Source organism: Glossina fuscipes, unplaced genomic scaffold (genome assembly GCF_014805625.2).
Source record: "Glossina fuscipes isolate IAEA_lab_2018 unplaced genomic scaffold, Yale_Gfus_2 174, whole genome shotgun sequence".
Classification (NCBI taxonomy): domain Eukaryota; kingdom Metazoa; phylum Arthropoda; class Insecta; order Diptera; family Glossinidae; genus Glossina; species Glossina fuscipes.
This window is the reverse complement of record NW_023998517.1, coordinates 1,486,112-1,500,599: the sequence shown is the minus strand read 5'-3', so window position 1 is coordinate 1,500,599 and position 14,488 is coordinate 1,486,112. Positions and strand designations below refer to the sequence as shown.

At 34.4% G+C, this 14,488-nt stretch overlaps 1 protein-coding gene and 1 long non-coding RNA gene across 4 annotated transcripts in view; one reads left to right on the top strand and one right to left on the bottom strand.

Moving 5' to 3' along the window:
* LOC119641699 (homeotic protein ultrabithorax) overlaps positions 1–14,488 on the top strand; it is a 183,409-nt gene that overhangs the window by 84,246 nt on the left and 84,675 nt on the right. The window lies entirely within an intron of this gene.
* The window catches only part of LOC119641701, a 219,114-nt gene that overhangs the window by 124,821 nt on the left and 79,805 nt on the right, over positions 1–14,488 (bottom strand). The gene's annotated exons all lie outside the window — the stretch shown is intronic.

Sequence of the window (14,488 nt, the reverse complement as noted above, 5' to 3'; positions counted from 1 at the left end):
TATGGAATAAGTATTCGCTGACGCATTGCAACATAAATACATATATGTTAGTCTTAATAAAGTATCCGAAAATAACATCTGTAAGAGGCGACCATTTTTTAGACAATTTGTAGCATATGTATTTTAGAGCGTTGCCAAACACATTGCTGATCATGCACTGGGTGGCGAGCACAAAAATCAGTTTCTTTCTTTAAACGAAAAATGTTTTCGTTAGGTTTAATTGTTTTCGTTTCGCTGACTTTTATTAAACAAAAGCCTCGATTTGTGAATTATTGGCAATAATTTCGTTTAATTAATGTCAGATTTTTTTATTATTTTTTTTGTTTTTTTGGTAGTGGTTATTTGTGTTGATTCTGAAGCAATCATGGTCATATTATTTTATGTTTGCAACAGCATACAATTTTTCCTAAATAAACAAGTATTAAGTTTTAATACCTTATAAAGAGAACAACCATTCAAATAAATGGCCGGCCAACCGCATTGCAATGCGCAATTATTCCTTTTTGTTTTAAATGTTTTACATCAAATCACAACCATTTGCAAGCGTACAAATATGTATATATTTATAGATGTGTGTATTTAAGCACGCATGAACTAGAGAGAAAGACGGTGTGTTTCATTGTGACACGGGCTGCTCGAGAGGCCAAGTGTAGATGGGGAAAATTGAAAATGTAATTGTATGTGTCATTCATTCTCTATATGTATATATGTATATATATATATGTACGTATGTATGTACGTATGTATATACGTATGTATGTATGTATATATATATATATGTATGTATGTGTTCAGTGGCAATGGTCATAAAAATGTTTTTGCGGCAAAAACGTAATTTATTTGTCAACGATTTGTTGACAATAAATCAGGCAATCACAAAAATGCTGACATGTGAATATGTTTGAGAGGCAAAAAGCAGAAACAGCAGCAAGTAAGCGAGCAATAATAACAACAACAAATAAAACACATTCACAATTCAAAAACGAAAAGAAATCCGTCACAATTTAAATTGTTCACATATGTATATACATGATTATATATATGTATATATACAATGCATGTACAAGCACACAGCTCAAAAACATATATATATATATATATATATATATACATATATATATCTACAATTGTATTTACGAGCGTGTAACCTGTTTCTTTAATTGCACATTTGCAGCTCGTTTTGAAGTAAAAATAACAGCAGTGATACAAAAACAAAACGAAACTATTAAGCAAAAAGGAAAAAATACCGCGAAACGTTAAATAATCATATTTACGTTTAACAACAACAACAACAACAACAAAGATAATAACAACATCAACCATGAAAACATATACAAGGCATACACATATATATATATATATATACGTACATATGTACATATGTACATATTCGGTAGCAAAACTACTGATATTCTTGGGTAAGCCTAGCAATGCATTGCACTGCACTTGACGTTAATTAAAGAGTAAATTTTTAGAATTGAAATTACGTTGGTTTTAAAAACGATCGAAAATTACCTCTCGCTATGATGATTATACACATTTTACTTATGTTTATGTAACGTATGTACATAGCCTTGTTGATACCACTTGAAAAAAATACATATAATTTACTATCAATTTGATGATCTAGTTAAAGCAACTTTTTAAAGAATTTTTTTTTCCTTTTTTTATATCTGGAGGTCCTAAAATGAAATGCTATTTTAAGATTGGACAACTTGAGAAAGCGGATACATATAATTGCATGCCATTGGAAACTGTATTTTATTAAAATAGAAAATGTCTACTTGTCTTGAATGCACTAGTCTTCGATATACCAGTAATATGATAAGCAACTATAGACACACACGCTTGTTTAGCACCAGAATGACCGAACAGGCAAAGGATCCCGAGTGACTGACAACTCAATGGTCGTGGGTTCGAATCTCAAGTGCGCCTTAGCTTAGGTGCGACGGTTTAAGTAAGACTTTAGTCTTCGAATTTGTTTCTCCGATTAAATTAATAATGACTTTAATCGCTAGTTAACTAAAAGGACTATTTGGTTAATTACTAGGCGATTTGTGGGCCAGTTTGGTTGACTTTTCAACTCTTCTTCTTGTTTCTTTTTCCTTTCCTTGTGGCCAAATGTATTGTTGTCCACAAGCTTTACAAGACATAATTCTGACTTCAACAAGGGGGGAATGGACGGACAGATAGGTATGGCTTAATCGATTGTATTATTCGGACCGAGCTGAAAATACATGTATGTAAGTACATACTGTCATTTTTGATGCCCTTTTGAACACTATGCAAATGTTTAACTCTATGCAAATTCAATGCGCACTCTTTTGCATGCATAAGAATAAAAAGCTATGAGGCATGGAGCCAAATCGCATTTAGTTTTCACGTTCGCGCCTTTAAGATATTTTAGAGTAACGATGTACGCGTGACGATCATTTGTTTTGATCCATGTTTGTCTAAGTATCACGGGGTCTTAGTCTCTTGTTTTGATTAATGGTTGCCTAAATTTCACGGGACCCGTTTATTAGCTAACACACACACTAACACATTATTATTACTATTATAAGTTATTTGTAGATTTAAGTGCGATTAGCACAAAAATTGTTTATTAAAGTGCTGCGTATTCAAAACTCACACACTGTTCACCTTATATAGCAACCAAGCGATATGTTTGAAAGATTTTGGGAAAGAATGAACTTAAACCTTTGTCAACAAATAATTTCGCACGTAATATGTGTACGCGTATAAGAATGAATGGCGAACTTAACTAATTAAAATGCAAAAGCCATAAACAGATTTTGCCAATAAAACTTTTCACTCGCACAAAACAATTTCGTTTATGCGCACAGTCACTTGAACGCATGTGTGTTCAAAATATTCCAACAAACGGATGAAATTACTTACACCATACATATTAAGTTGTTATGTTATACAAATTGCATATACCCTGTTATGATGATGTCGCTGTCAAAGCTTTTTCGGCAGCGTATTTTATACATATTCATAAAGTAAAACTTCAGATAGATTTTTTTCCTCTTTGTTAATATAACAAAGATATATAAGAAAGAAGAGCGTTCAGGGCGAGCAAGAAATTATTGGCAATAAGACGAGCGGTTAGGTTACATTTTTCTTTCATTCTTAATTTAATAAAGAGCCGTAAAAGCGATACCTAGGTTGCTTGGGGACCAAAATGTCTAATAGAACGTCCCCTCTCGGTGAATATGCCATATATGCAAATCCCGACCCAACTCGTAACCAGGGAGGAGAATATAATCAGAAGGAGATAGAGAGAGAAAGACAGACAGAAAGAGCGAGAACAGGAGACCGGTACCTTTGATCGACTTGAAAAGCTTGAAACATCACGAACGATGGTTAAGGCCTTTCTAGGATATGGAAATATTTTAATAATGTATATCTAAGAATACAGGATTCCATCAGAAAAAAATATCCTTCTGGCGATCAATTTTGCAATATTCAATAATTTCTAGTATATTTTCAGGGAAATTTTTCATAAGACTACGGGCCTCCCCTCTCCCTCTTTCTCCCTTTCTTTTTCAGTATTATCTCAAAGGTATTAACATTTTTCGAGCTATTCGTGGACTTATTTAGTAAGCGAGTCAGTTCTTGTTTCTGTTCTACTTTGACAACTATATGAGGGATGCGTATAAATTTTAGGGTATTTTAGATGGGCATTGCTGTGTTTGTCGCTGGCCAACATACCTCTAGCAATGACGTCCGCCCTTTTGAAGCTATCCACAAAAGAAGCAATTTCTTTGGTATTGTCCTGTTGAAAGAAACCAAAAGTCGGTGGTTGAAACCAGGGTTAAGCAGAAGGGGTAATGTGGATCAAAACAGAGGAAAGCACCAAAGATTTCATAAACGAATTTGCAACTTGCGATTTGCGAGCAATTTTTATCTGCTTAGCAGTTATATGCGTAAGGCATCCAATACTCATGACCCGTCACAAAGCGTTAATGTGCGCAACGTGCATTAATAAGATGAGATGAACTGAAAGCTTCTGATTAGACATGAGGAGTTAGGATGAACGTATCCACATTTTCATTCCATTCTATTTAATGTCGGCAACGCCTTCTAGTCTTTTAAAGCTTACACGTATTTTTACCATTTGTTGCGAGTTTCAGTTTTGTATTCATTTTTAGGCTTTTGTTAGAAAGTGGAAAAAAGGGCCAAATAAACAGAGTTGGACGGAAGGAAATCAACGAAATTGATTGGATGTTTAGTGTAATGTCTTCAAACGATCTTTAGAATTAAATTTTATGAATCCCTTCATAGCAGTCAACGGTCTTTCGCCTGATTAATCGATTTAATGCTGTTTGATTATCCTTATCCAGAGATCGGCTAAGAAATTTATTAAAGATCTTTCATAGAGACTCCACTGCTCTGCTGTAGCAAATTACGCGTAAAATTGTACGGTTTCTTAAGAACAAATGCATAGGAAAATCTTTGCGAGAGAAAGAAAATAAAAATTAGTTAAAAAAGTTTTTACACTTCTACAATTACATGTAAATGTTAATACTTTTTACTTTGTTTCGTTTCGTGCGAAGGAGAAAAAGGAATATAGAAACAAACGTTTATGACAACAACTTGAAGCAAAACGAAACTTCAAGTTTACAAAATCTGAAAGAGTAGTAATCTAATGCCGGCACACGCACTCACAACTCGACTTATATTCTGTTTCAAGAGTTTTTAAACAAAAGTAAAAACGTGTGTTTGCTGCATGCAAAAGCTTAGCTTAAATTCTTTTTTGTTCTTTTTTTTTTTTTTTTGTTTTTCTTAGTTTTGCATATTCATATGTGTCTGTCGGTTAGAGTAGAATGGTGGTACTGTTCGCCCCATCGCCTATCGGTGCCTAAGGATAGTAGAGAAGAAGACGGTAAAGATACACTAAACTCCCCCCGCATTCTCTGGATTTCTTATCTTCCCTACCACACCAAGATTCAACTATTACTTGGAATCTGTTGTTACTGCGATAAAATGAAAATTGCACATGAGCCATAAATAAGGATCTCTCTCAAGGATAATTTATAAAAGTTTTCCCAGCGTTTTTATACGTATAACAAGCATATACATATACACGCACGCAAGCACATACATTCTTGCACAATCATATAAATACTTACATACACATTTTATATTAAAGTTATGTACGGTAAAGTTGTGTCTGCTGCGACGGCATTTACTCAGGCTTAAGATGAAAATGCAAGCGTTTTTTCTTTTTTATTAAACCGACATGTAAGTTATGTACGCACGTAAATAGAAGAATATTTACATATATATATATATATGCATATATATATATATAAATAAGAAGAATATTTAAAATCTATCTCTGATAGATGAAATATGTGAACAAATAAATAAATTTTTTGTGCATGCAAACGATTAGAATCAACGGAGAATAATTTGAAAGAAATTTTTAATACTTCATACGTCAAAAACGCTTTTAAATTTGTTTTCCTATCTATTAACAAGTAAGAAAATTACATTCGGCCGCGACAGAACCTTTTACGCTCTTGCCCTTCATCCTCATCCTAAAACCAAGCTAAATAAAGAGGAGAACTAAATTTTCATATTCTATAATATTGCGCGGGCGTGGTTGAATTTTTCCGTTCTTGAACAGGTGGTGCAGGACTGCAAGCTAACAAGCCAGAACACAAACATTTTTATTTTTGAAAACAAACATCGTCGCAAGATATGCTCTGCCGCGGTCGTGTCCTTTGGCTGATTTGGCTCAGTTTTAACTCCGTGCAAGGACTTCCAATACATACTACGGACATTACATACACAGGCTGACAGACAAACAGGCTTATATCTATTTACATTTCGATGCTGCTCCAGATACATACACAGTCTTTATACCGCACCCCACTTGGGGTACAAGGATATATTAGGTTTGTCCAAATGCATGCAATAATCGGAAGGACTTGAGACTCACCCACCTATTGTTATACCGATCGGTTCAGCAACACTTCCTCACCTTCTGACTCAATCTAAGCTTGTCTGTCCGTTTTGTTTTCTGCCTTCAACCTATCGGCTGCCATTTTTGGGATATTTTGGTGAAATTTAGTACACTGACGCGTTTTCGTCTAAGGGCGAACAACGTTAGAAACTTCCTCGACTACTTCTTATGTAATGCCTTACTGTAATGAGTCGGTATAAGGAAGAATGTTTAATTTTAGCCACTATAGTGTTCTTACTTGTGTATTTCCTTTGTACAGGTCATGGTTGGAAGTGGATATAATTTTCCTATGAGCGAAAAAACAAAAAAAAAACAAACCATCTAATAAATTGCAAGCTATGGCTGTTCTGGGGCAATTTATGAATTCCATCCAGTTTTGCAGAGGATACGATACGCCCGAAATTAATCACAAGCTTTACTATGTTCACGTATTTACTCGAAGTTATAGGTACATAAGATTTCCGTTAAGGTGTAACTCTACTGCTACTAGGAATTTTTTGGTAATCATTTTCCATGCAAGGAAAACGCAATAGATAGAATCATAATATTTGGCGGGGTAATTGGGCGTATATTTGAGCATTAAAACGGAAATGTATTCTTAAGAAACATTACAAAATGATCCATTAAAAAGACAAGAATGACATAAGAAAACAACTTAGGCCCTGGGCAATGATGAAAAATATTGATTTTTCAACTCAAGCAATTAAAATTTTTTTTTTCATCTGAATGGTTTACAATACGTTTCCAGTAAGATACTGTAGAGAAACGTCTAGGATATTTTCGATATGTTAATTTAAATATTTTCTACTAATAAAAGCATGTCATCTTTTTATTCAAATACTTGCCAATCACACATATATCAATTTTTCTAAAATAATTTATGTATTTCTCTAGGTATATAAATGAATAGATTTTTTTTGAATGCTACGTTTCACTACTATGGCACTCGTGTAAGAATTCTTAGTTTGCGTGAGGACTTTCGAGACTATGTAATTTTTCGAATCCAAAAGGAACTGAGGATGTTTTGCATTACATTTGTGTACTTTTATGAAAACTGGCATTCATTTATAACTGGAAGGTACATTAATAGCCATGTCGCACAGAGTCGAAGCACAAGGCCGCCTACAAATTTTATTGCCGTTGTAATGCTAAGCGTGTAGAATGCAACTGGGATTATGTATCTGAAACGTTCCCATTATCTAAAAAAATGGCCAGAGATTAACACGTACAACTTTCACAGAACTTAAAAGTCATAGAAGAAAATATGTAACCTGATGCTGATGTTTCATTGTTTTTCGTGTGGAACACATCATCATTTGGTGACCTTATAAGTAAACCATCACGGAACACCTTTCGCGTAACTGGTAAAAGGCTCTTCATGGTTAAAGAGAGGGCTTCCGTCTCCGTCTGTGCGATTTAATCACGAATACATTTCTTGCAACTTCCCCGTCCCTCAACGCGACTGCTAGTATATTAAGAGGAATAATTCTGATGTAATTTTATCTATATCTGTCTGATAAGGCAAAAAAAAAAAAAAAAAACGATCGTTGTCACCAAAAGCCCTGAACGTATTAAAAAGTACACATCACCTACATAAGATGATAGATTGAATAGGGGGTCCGTTATAACAGACAGCAATTATTTCAAAAATTACGAATCAAAAGTCAATGCAGTTTATCGCAACGTATATTATTCGCTTGTCGTGTTAGTACATGAAAAATTCAGTGTTTAAAAAAGTGACAATAAAGTCAATAACAACAACCACATCGATAATCACATCTGCAAACTTGTCCACATATAAAACAGACACGAATGCACAATCACTGTCACTGCCCTATGACCATAAAAGTAAATATTATTAACTCCCGAAGGTCTACTTCAATTAAAAAACATTTTTCAGCTTTTATGAGCTTTAATATCATAAACAATTTTTCGGTATTGTTTGCATTGTAATCATGCTTCTCTACGATTGCGTTATACACTGAAAAATGTGCAACAAAATAGCCCAATGACAACAGTTACAACATGCACAAAGAAATGAAAAAAAAAGAAGAAGAATATTCCAACAAAGAGTATCATTCATTGCATGAATGCATGCTGCATGCAAGTTGAACGACAATGTGTGTGTGTGTGTGTGTGTGTTCTGGCGCATTAATGATGGTGATATAATGGGTTAAGAGGAAATATGAAAAATTGACGATACGAGATAGCAGCTAAAAAGAAAGAAAGAAAGAAGAAGAAAGTAAACTGCATTCGATAAGGTTGTCGCATGTTTTGATTCTTCTCTTCTTCTTCTTTTTTTGTTTTTACTTTGCTTTGTTTTAACAACAAAAAAGCTTTGTTTAGCGCAACTGAGAGTATATTGGTTTTGTCCTTCTCTACGCAACACCTAGAAGTATGCTTTAGAAAACTGACTAGATTATTAGCTTTTAAAGGATTTTTTTGAAAATCTCCCTCTCTTTGGGTGGATCTAGGCAAACCTAGTACAGGTTACGTTCCCTCAGGTAAATGTCTGGATAGAAAAATGGTAAATATTTTCCTAAAAATTGATTTTGTAACGATAAAAAATAGCGTAAGTCCTTCCTTGGAGCTAAGGCTACAATATTTTGATATCAAGCCATCCTGGTCGCTTATGTGGTGAGGAAAACAACATAACTTGAAAGTAAAGGATTTCAATCGTATGTATAACCATTATTGGTCGGTGAAGTAAAGCTTAAAATAACAATTTCTCCGTTAATTTTATCACCCGAGTAGGGGTAGAAAGATTCTACTCGAGCCGTTAATATATCTACAATTTAAAGATTATTTTTTCTTTGCACAATGCAAATGCATATAATTTTTGATTTCCGTAAACGCCCTCTTTTTTTGGCATTCCCCTGGGTGCGATGGACGGCACACGAAAGGTTGCCGCAGTCTACTTAGACCGTCTAAATACATGTACAACAATGATATGAATTCATATGCATTTGAAGACTTTTGAAAAGATGAAGTATGAACCGGAGGAGTTCGACAATTCATCAAAGACAAAATTACTCCTGATGTCAACCCCTGCTTAGTGAAGAATACAAACTTGGAGTAAAACTTCATGACTACGCTCATGCCCCTAAACTCAGATATATAGGCCATCTCTGCGACCGATTCAATGAGAATCAAATAACAGGCATGGTTACATTTTACATGTGACTGACATGAGCATTTAGGGACTCATCCTATAGAAGAAAGAAAGTAATTTTTGCCTATCGGTCAACTATCTGCGGTGTCGAGAGAATATTTAAACGCTTTAAAATCTTTGCTTTTTTCAAGGAGCATTATTTGGTGCATACTTATGGGTATTCGTATCGAAAACAAGTCTTCCGATGACAGACGTAGAGGCAAAAAAATGTGATTGTTACGATTTAGTAACATTGTAAAGCTCTTCGAAAACATAACTTTCCATAGCTATAGACTTAGAATTAACTCTTAAACCGCAATGAAAACTACATTTTTTGACCTTCCCTCATAAAAGTTTAGTATTCGTTCAGACATTCCTATATGGATTTTGCAATATTCACATAGTTTATGTCGCGTTATACGCGATGTAATCGAAAATTTCAATCTATTGTTGGACAATAAATTGAAAGTGAACACCAAAAAACAATAGTAACTATGTCAGTCAAACGTTGGGATGAGTGCATGTTTTTCGCATGATTCGATTGTTGTTGTTGCTGTTGTTGGAATATCACACTAAAGTACCTTATGGCAAGCAACACATTTTTTTTTTTTGCACACAAGCCCAGCCATAACATATGCTACACATGTCGCATCAATACTGATATTCATATAGAGAATTGCGCACCCATACGTTCGCACACATCCAGAGCGATGCTGTTTTTTTAACTATGCGAAATGCGGACAAAATCCATTTGTTGTTGTTTCCGTTAACGCTTAACTGATGCTGCTGCAATGAACCGTTCGGACAATAGCAACAACACCAACAACAATAAGAATGTAAAAGAAAAAAATAAATAAATAAATAAAAATAAAACGACTAAAGATTGACAGAAAAGGGAGAGAACGAGAGAGACAGTGAGTGAGAGAGGGAGGGGGGGAGGGAGAGGAGAACGAGCACAGATCTCTTAACGATTGGCAGCGTTACAATATCGATGCGAGCGAATAAAAAGCAAAACTGAAACATTTTATTGCTTTTTGACTGTCAAACAACAGCCACACACACCACACTACACCACATTACACCACACTGAAACGATAGTTGTTGAAGGAAAAAGCACAGATCAAATAAAAAAGGAAAGCTGCTGAAACCCTTAAAATTTTACCAAAAAAAAAAAAAAAGAAAAAACTGGAACACTAACAAACATCATACACTTATGTTCGTGTAAATGTACATACAAATCATATGGCGCGTCCTAGTATATACGAGTATGTAGTAACAAAAACATACATATTTGTCGTGAACTTCCTTCCTCCTTTACATACTTGCAGTTGGTATATTTTTGTGTGTGAATTAACTCTGTCTCACAAATTCAAAGCCTTTGGCGGCAAATACTGGTCGTCTGGTTTATCTCACAGCACAAGCCATACATCTTTTTTTTGCTCTTGCCTCATACTAATAATCAACCTTCTCACCCATGCACTGTATAGGAATATGCAAACAAAAAAAAAAAAAAAAAATTCACACACACACACACACACACAAATACATATATTTACATATACATACGTATGAAAGTTTAATATATACAGAAGACAAACACTTGAAACAACGGAAGATATGAAATGGGCTTTTGGTCATTTGGCCTCCACTATAAAATACAATATACGACAGTAAAAACAACAACTATAGCAGATTGGGTCAGCATTTCATATGAATATTTTTGGATACTCTCAATATACACATACTTATATACATGCATACATACATACATGCACATCTATGCATAGACTGTAATCGAGCCAAAGCAACAGCAGCAGCAACAGCAATAAAATCCATAGCCTCATAAATATTATGGCCGAATATTCGTTGCGGGTTAAACACAATCATACAATATCCGTACAAACACATATATAGTTTTCTATGAATGGGCCATAGATGCTTTTGTATTGGGCCTGAAAATATACTTCTCCGAAACATCGATTGGTTTTCGATTGTCATACAACATAACTATCGCAAAACATTAAAAAAAAAGAAGAAAAAATGAAAACAACAACAACAACAACAACAAAAAAGAGGAAAACGATGAACAAAACATAGGTTTAGGCAACCAAGCACGGGGCACTAGTAAATTATTGTTTTAATACTGTCTTGTTGTGCCGGGTATGTACAACACTTAAACGCGATAACTCGATAATTATGTCCGCTGTTGTTTATAACATTCATTCATTACAAATTTTCACAATTGGCTTTGCGCTCATACAAGTGCATGCATACATACATATAGTACACAGCATATCTCAAACAAACTCTCATTTTCTTTACCCATCGCTACCATCCATGCAAGCAAAAGGTTAAAAATGTTAACGGACGACAGACGAGGATACTTCCTTTCCTCTTTTGGAGGAAAATTCTGCCTCCAAGAAACATGTTATCCATATACACAGGAGGCAAAGTATTAATGTGTAAAGCAATGTGAGAAGTATGCCTTAAAAGTTCATAAACAATGGTCTATTGGTGTCTAATAAAGTTGACAAATATTTGATCGCATAAACTTCATGACCTTCAGTTACTAACTAAGGCGAATATTAGAATTTCTGATAGTAAAATTTCTTAATGATTCTAAAGCATTACAAATGATATTTATGTCTACACTTAGGCCACTTAAATGCAATAAATTTAAAGTCTACTTTAAGGCGTTACGGATTTTTTTTCCCCCCGCTCTTCTTTACTTGGCTGAAAGAATTCACGCTTGCGAATTCATTTCCATTTTAAATGTTCTGTTTACATATTAAATGAACTAACGTCTGTCATTGCAGACTAAGTATAACGTCTAAGCAAATAAAATGAATATAAAATTTATTAGAAAACCTTCTTGGCGCGACAATATATAAATTCATCAACTCTTACCACACATAAATTTTGTATATAAACATATACAAAATATATATATATATATATATTCGTATGTATATCTACGTACAAATGTTTATATGCATAATACACAGAGGCAAAGAAAATTTTCACATGCTTACCCATGCATACATAGTAAGGACGACTCTAAGCCAACGGCTACTTCATGTACTCATTTAAAAAAAAAAAGAAGACAGAAAAAAGTTCTATATACCAAAGACATCCGATGTCATTGCTGAAAGCATACACACGCCTATATATATAGTATATATAGTATATATATATATATATATATATATATATGCATTTGCATTAATGTGTGCTGCAAACATTTGATGTATCGCAGCTTTTTAGTTGAAATTACCATCAAGTTGACATTAATATAAAAGCGTTCATATAAATATGAAAAACGAAATGTATATGCGCAATAAAAAGGATTTCTGTTATGTGTGCGTCCGTTACACATACACGCATACGTGCAAATATTTGAAAAGGAAAAACAACATTGCTTCAATTGCAAGGATTTATTTGTCTTGTTCACGGTCTATTACACGCAAAGCAGTTCATGAAGTCAAACTTCATTTTCATCATATGCTTGATGGTATTGAGATATTACTTAAGTGAGTTCAATTTAGTTCAATAAGTAAATATAATTAAATAAGTTGGCTGAGGGGAATGTATAATGGCCAGTAGATGTTAAGAAACTACATTTGTCATAGAAGCGCTTTATCTTCACTAGACTTTTTCAATGTTGTCGATGTGTCAATATAAAAATATTTTGAGAATATCTTAGCCCTGAACACCAAAAAGCAAAACTACTTTTTCATCGTTTGTCTTGCTTGTTGAAGTTTCTCTGCGTCTATTAAAACAAAGAAATAGAACGAATAAGTTCTATCTGGCGTAACCGGCCGTTCTTACCAAGTAAGTAAGTAAGTAAGAATAACTGAAGGATGAGTTCTATAAAACGCAGTCTTCAAAATGAGTTTGTGTGCGGGTGTGTTGGTTTTTCTTTCGCTACGCAAGGTGGAGATGTAAACCTTCAAAAGACACTACTGGCCCGTACTAGCAGTCTGCACCATTTGTCATGCATGACGCATATGTACTAAAGCGTACACACACATTTTATCTACCACTCTTCTCCGTGGGACCATCGCCACGCAATACTTCGTGGAGACTAACAGTGATTAAGACGCTTCTTGTAGGTAGGACCTTGGCGATATACCCTATTGGCTTCCGCTTCCCCTTTTCGCTACCGGCTATCTCTTGCCTTAAGTCGTGAAGCATCTTGGTCACGAAGCCATTTATTGTGAGCCTTCCTTCCACAGATCGGACGTACTGGTGAGTTGTCAGGATCGAACCTGTGTTGACCACGTCGAAAACGGCCATCGCCAAGGAAAAATTCAATGAACGTCGCCCTTAAAAGTCTATTCTGAAGATTTTCAGTTTTTGTTTTACAAACTAATTTTCTTCATTTATGTCAATTGTCGAAAAGGTTTCCCTTTCATATTTCCACTTCCTTACTAACAGTCATAGTGATATTTTGTAAGTTTCCCGGTATGTTTGTTAGTTTGGATTCTCTTCAGAGTGGCATGCATGCGTCACTGAACACTTAGTCCTTATGAAAAGTGTTATTTCCATCATTGTAGAGGAACCAAATCATCTACTTATTCTCCGCAAGGTGATATGGATGGAGAGTGCAAGTACCATTTCGACATATTCACGTAAAAAGTAAAATTAAATTAGTTAAGAGATTTAAATTCACCTGAGTGACTGAGTAGGCAAAGGATCTCCACTGACAACTCAGTGGGTACAAATATCGAGTACAGTAGTGTGTTCAATAAAAGCCGATAGCTGCTAGATAGATGCTAGTGCTCCTAAGTCTTTCAGTCTTGAAGTTTATTTCTCTGGCTAAATTAATGATTATAATAATGATAATGGAAAATTTAATTAGTAGTTCTGTATATCTGTATATCTCGTTACTAATAAATAAAATCACTCGCACTTTCATCCGTAGTTCTATCAACATTCGATTTATACATAATCTAAACTATTTATGCTATTTTACAGAGATCGGTAAACTAAAGTGTTTCTTAGCATCTGACCAAACTGGACATTAAAACCACGATGCCTGTCTGAAAGACAACATATCAACCAATGCTTTGGAATTTCTAATTTTTAAATGCGTCTTGGAACTAATATTAATCCTTTTGATGAAGTTTATTACAATCTGTTTATATATACATATACATATAAGAGTTCGGCCACAAACCATGTCATGTTTGAATGTTCTTAAGCTTCAACATGAACATTTGGTTTAAAAAGCGATTCAACAAGAAAGAAAAGCAAAAGGAAAATCCACAACACATGTAGTTTAATACCATAAAGCTTTTTTACACATACAGTGAAGATGTTTTAGAAGAGCAATCGCTTGAAATTTTTACCACAAAAGG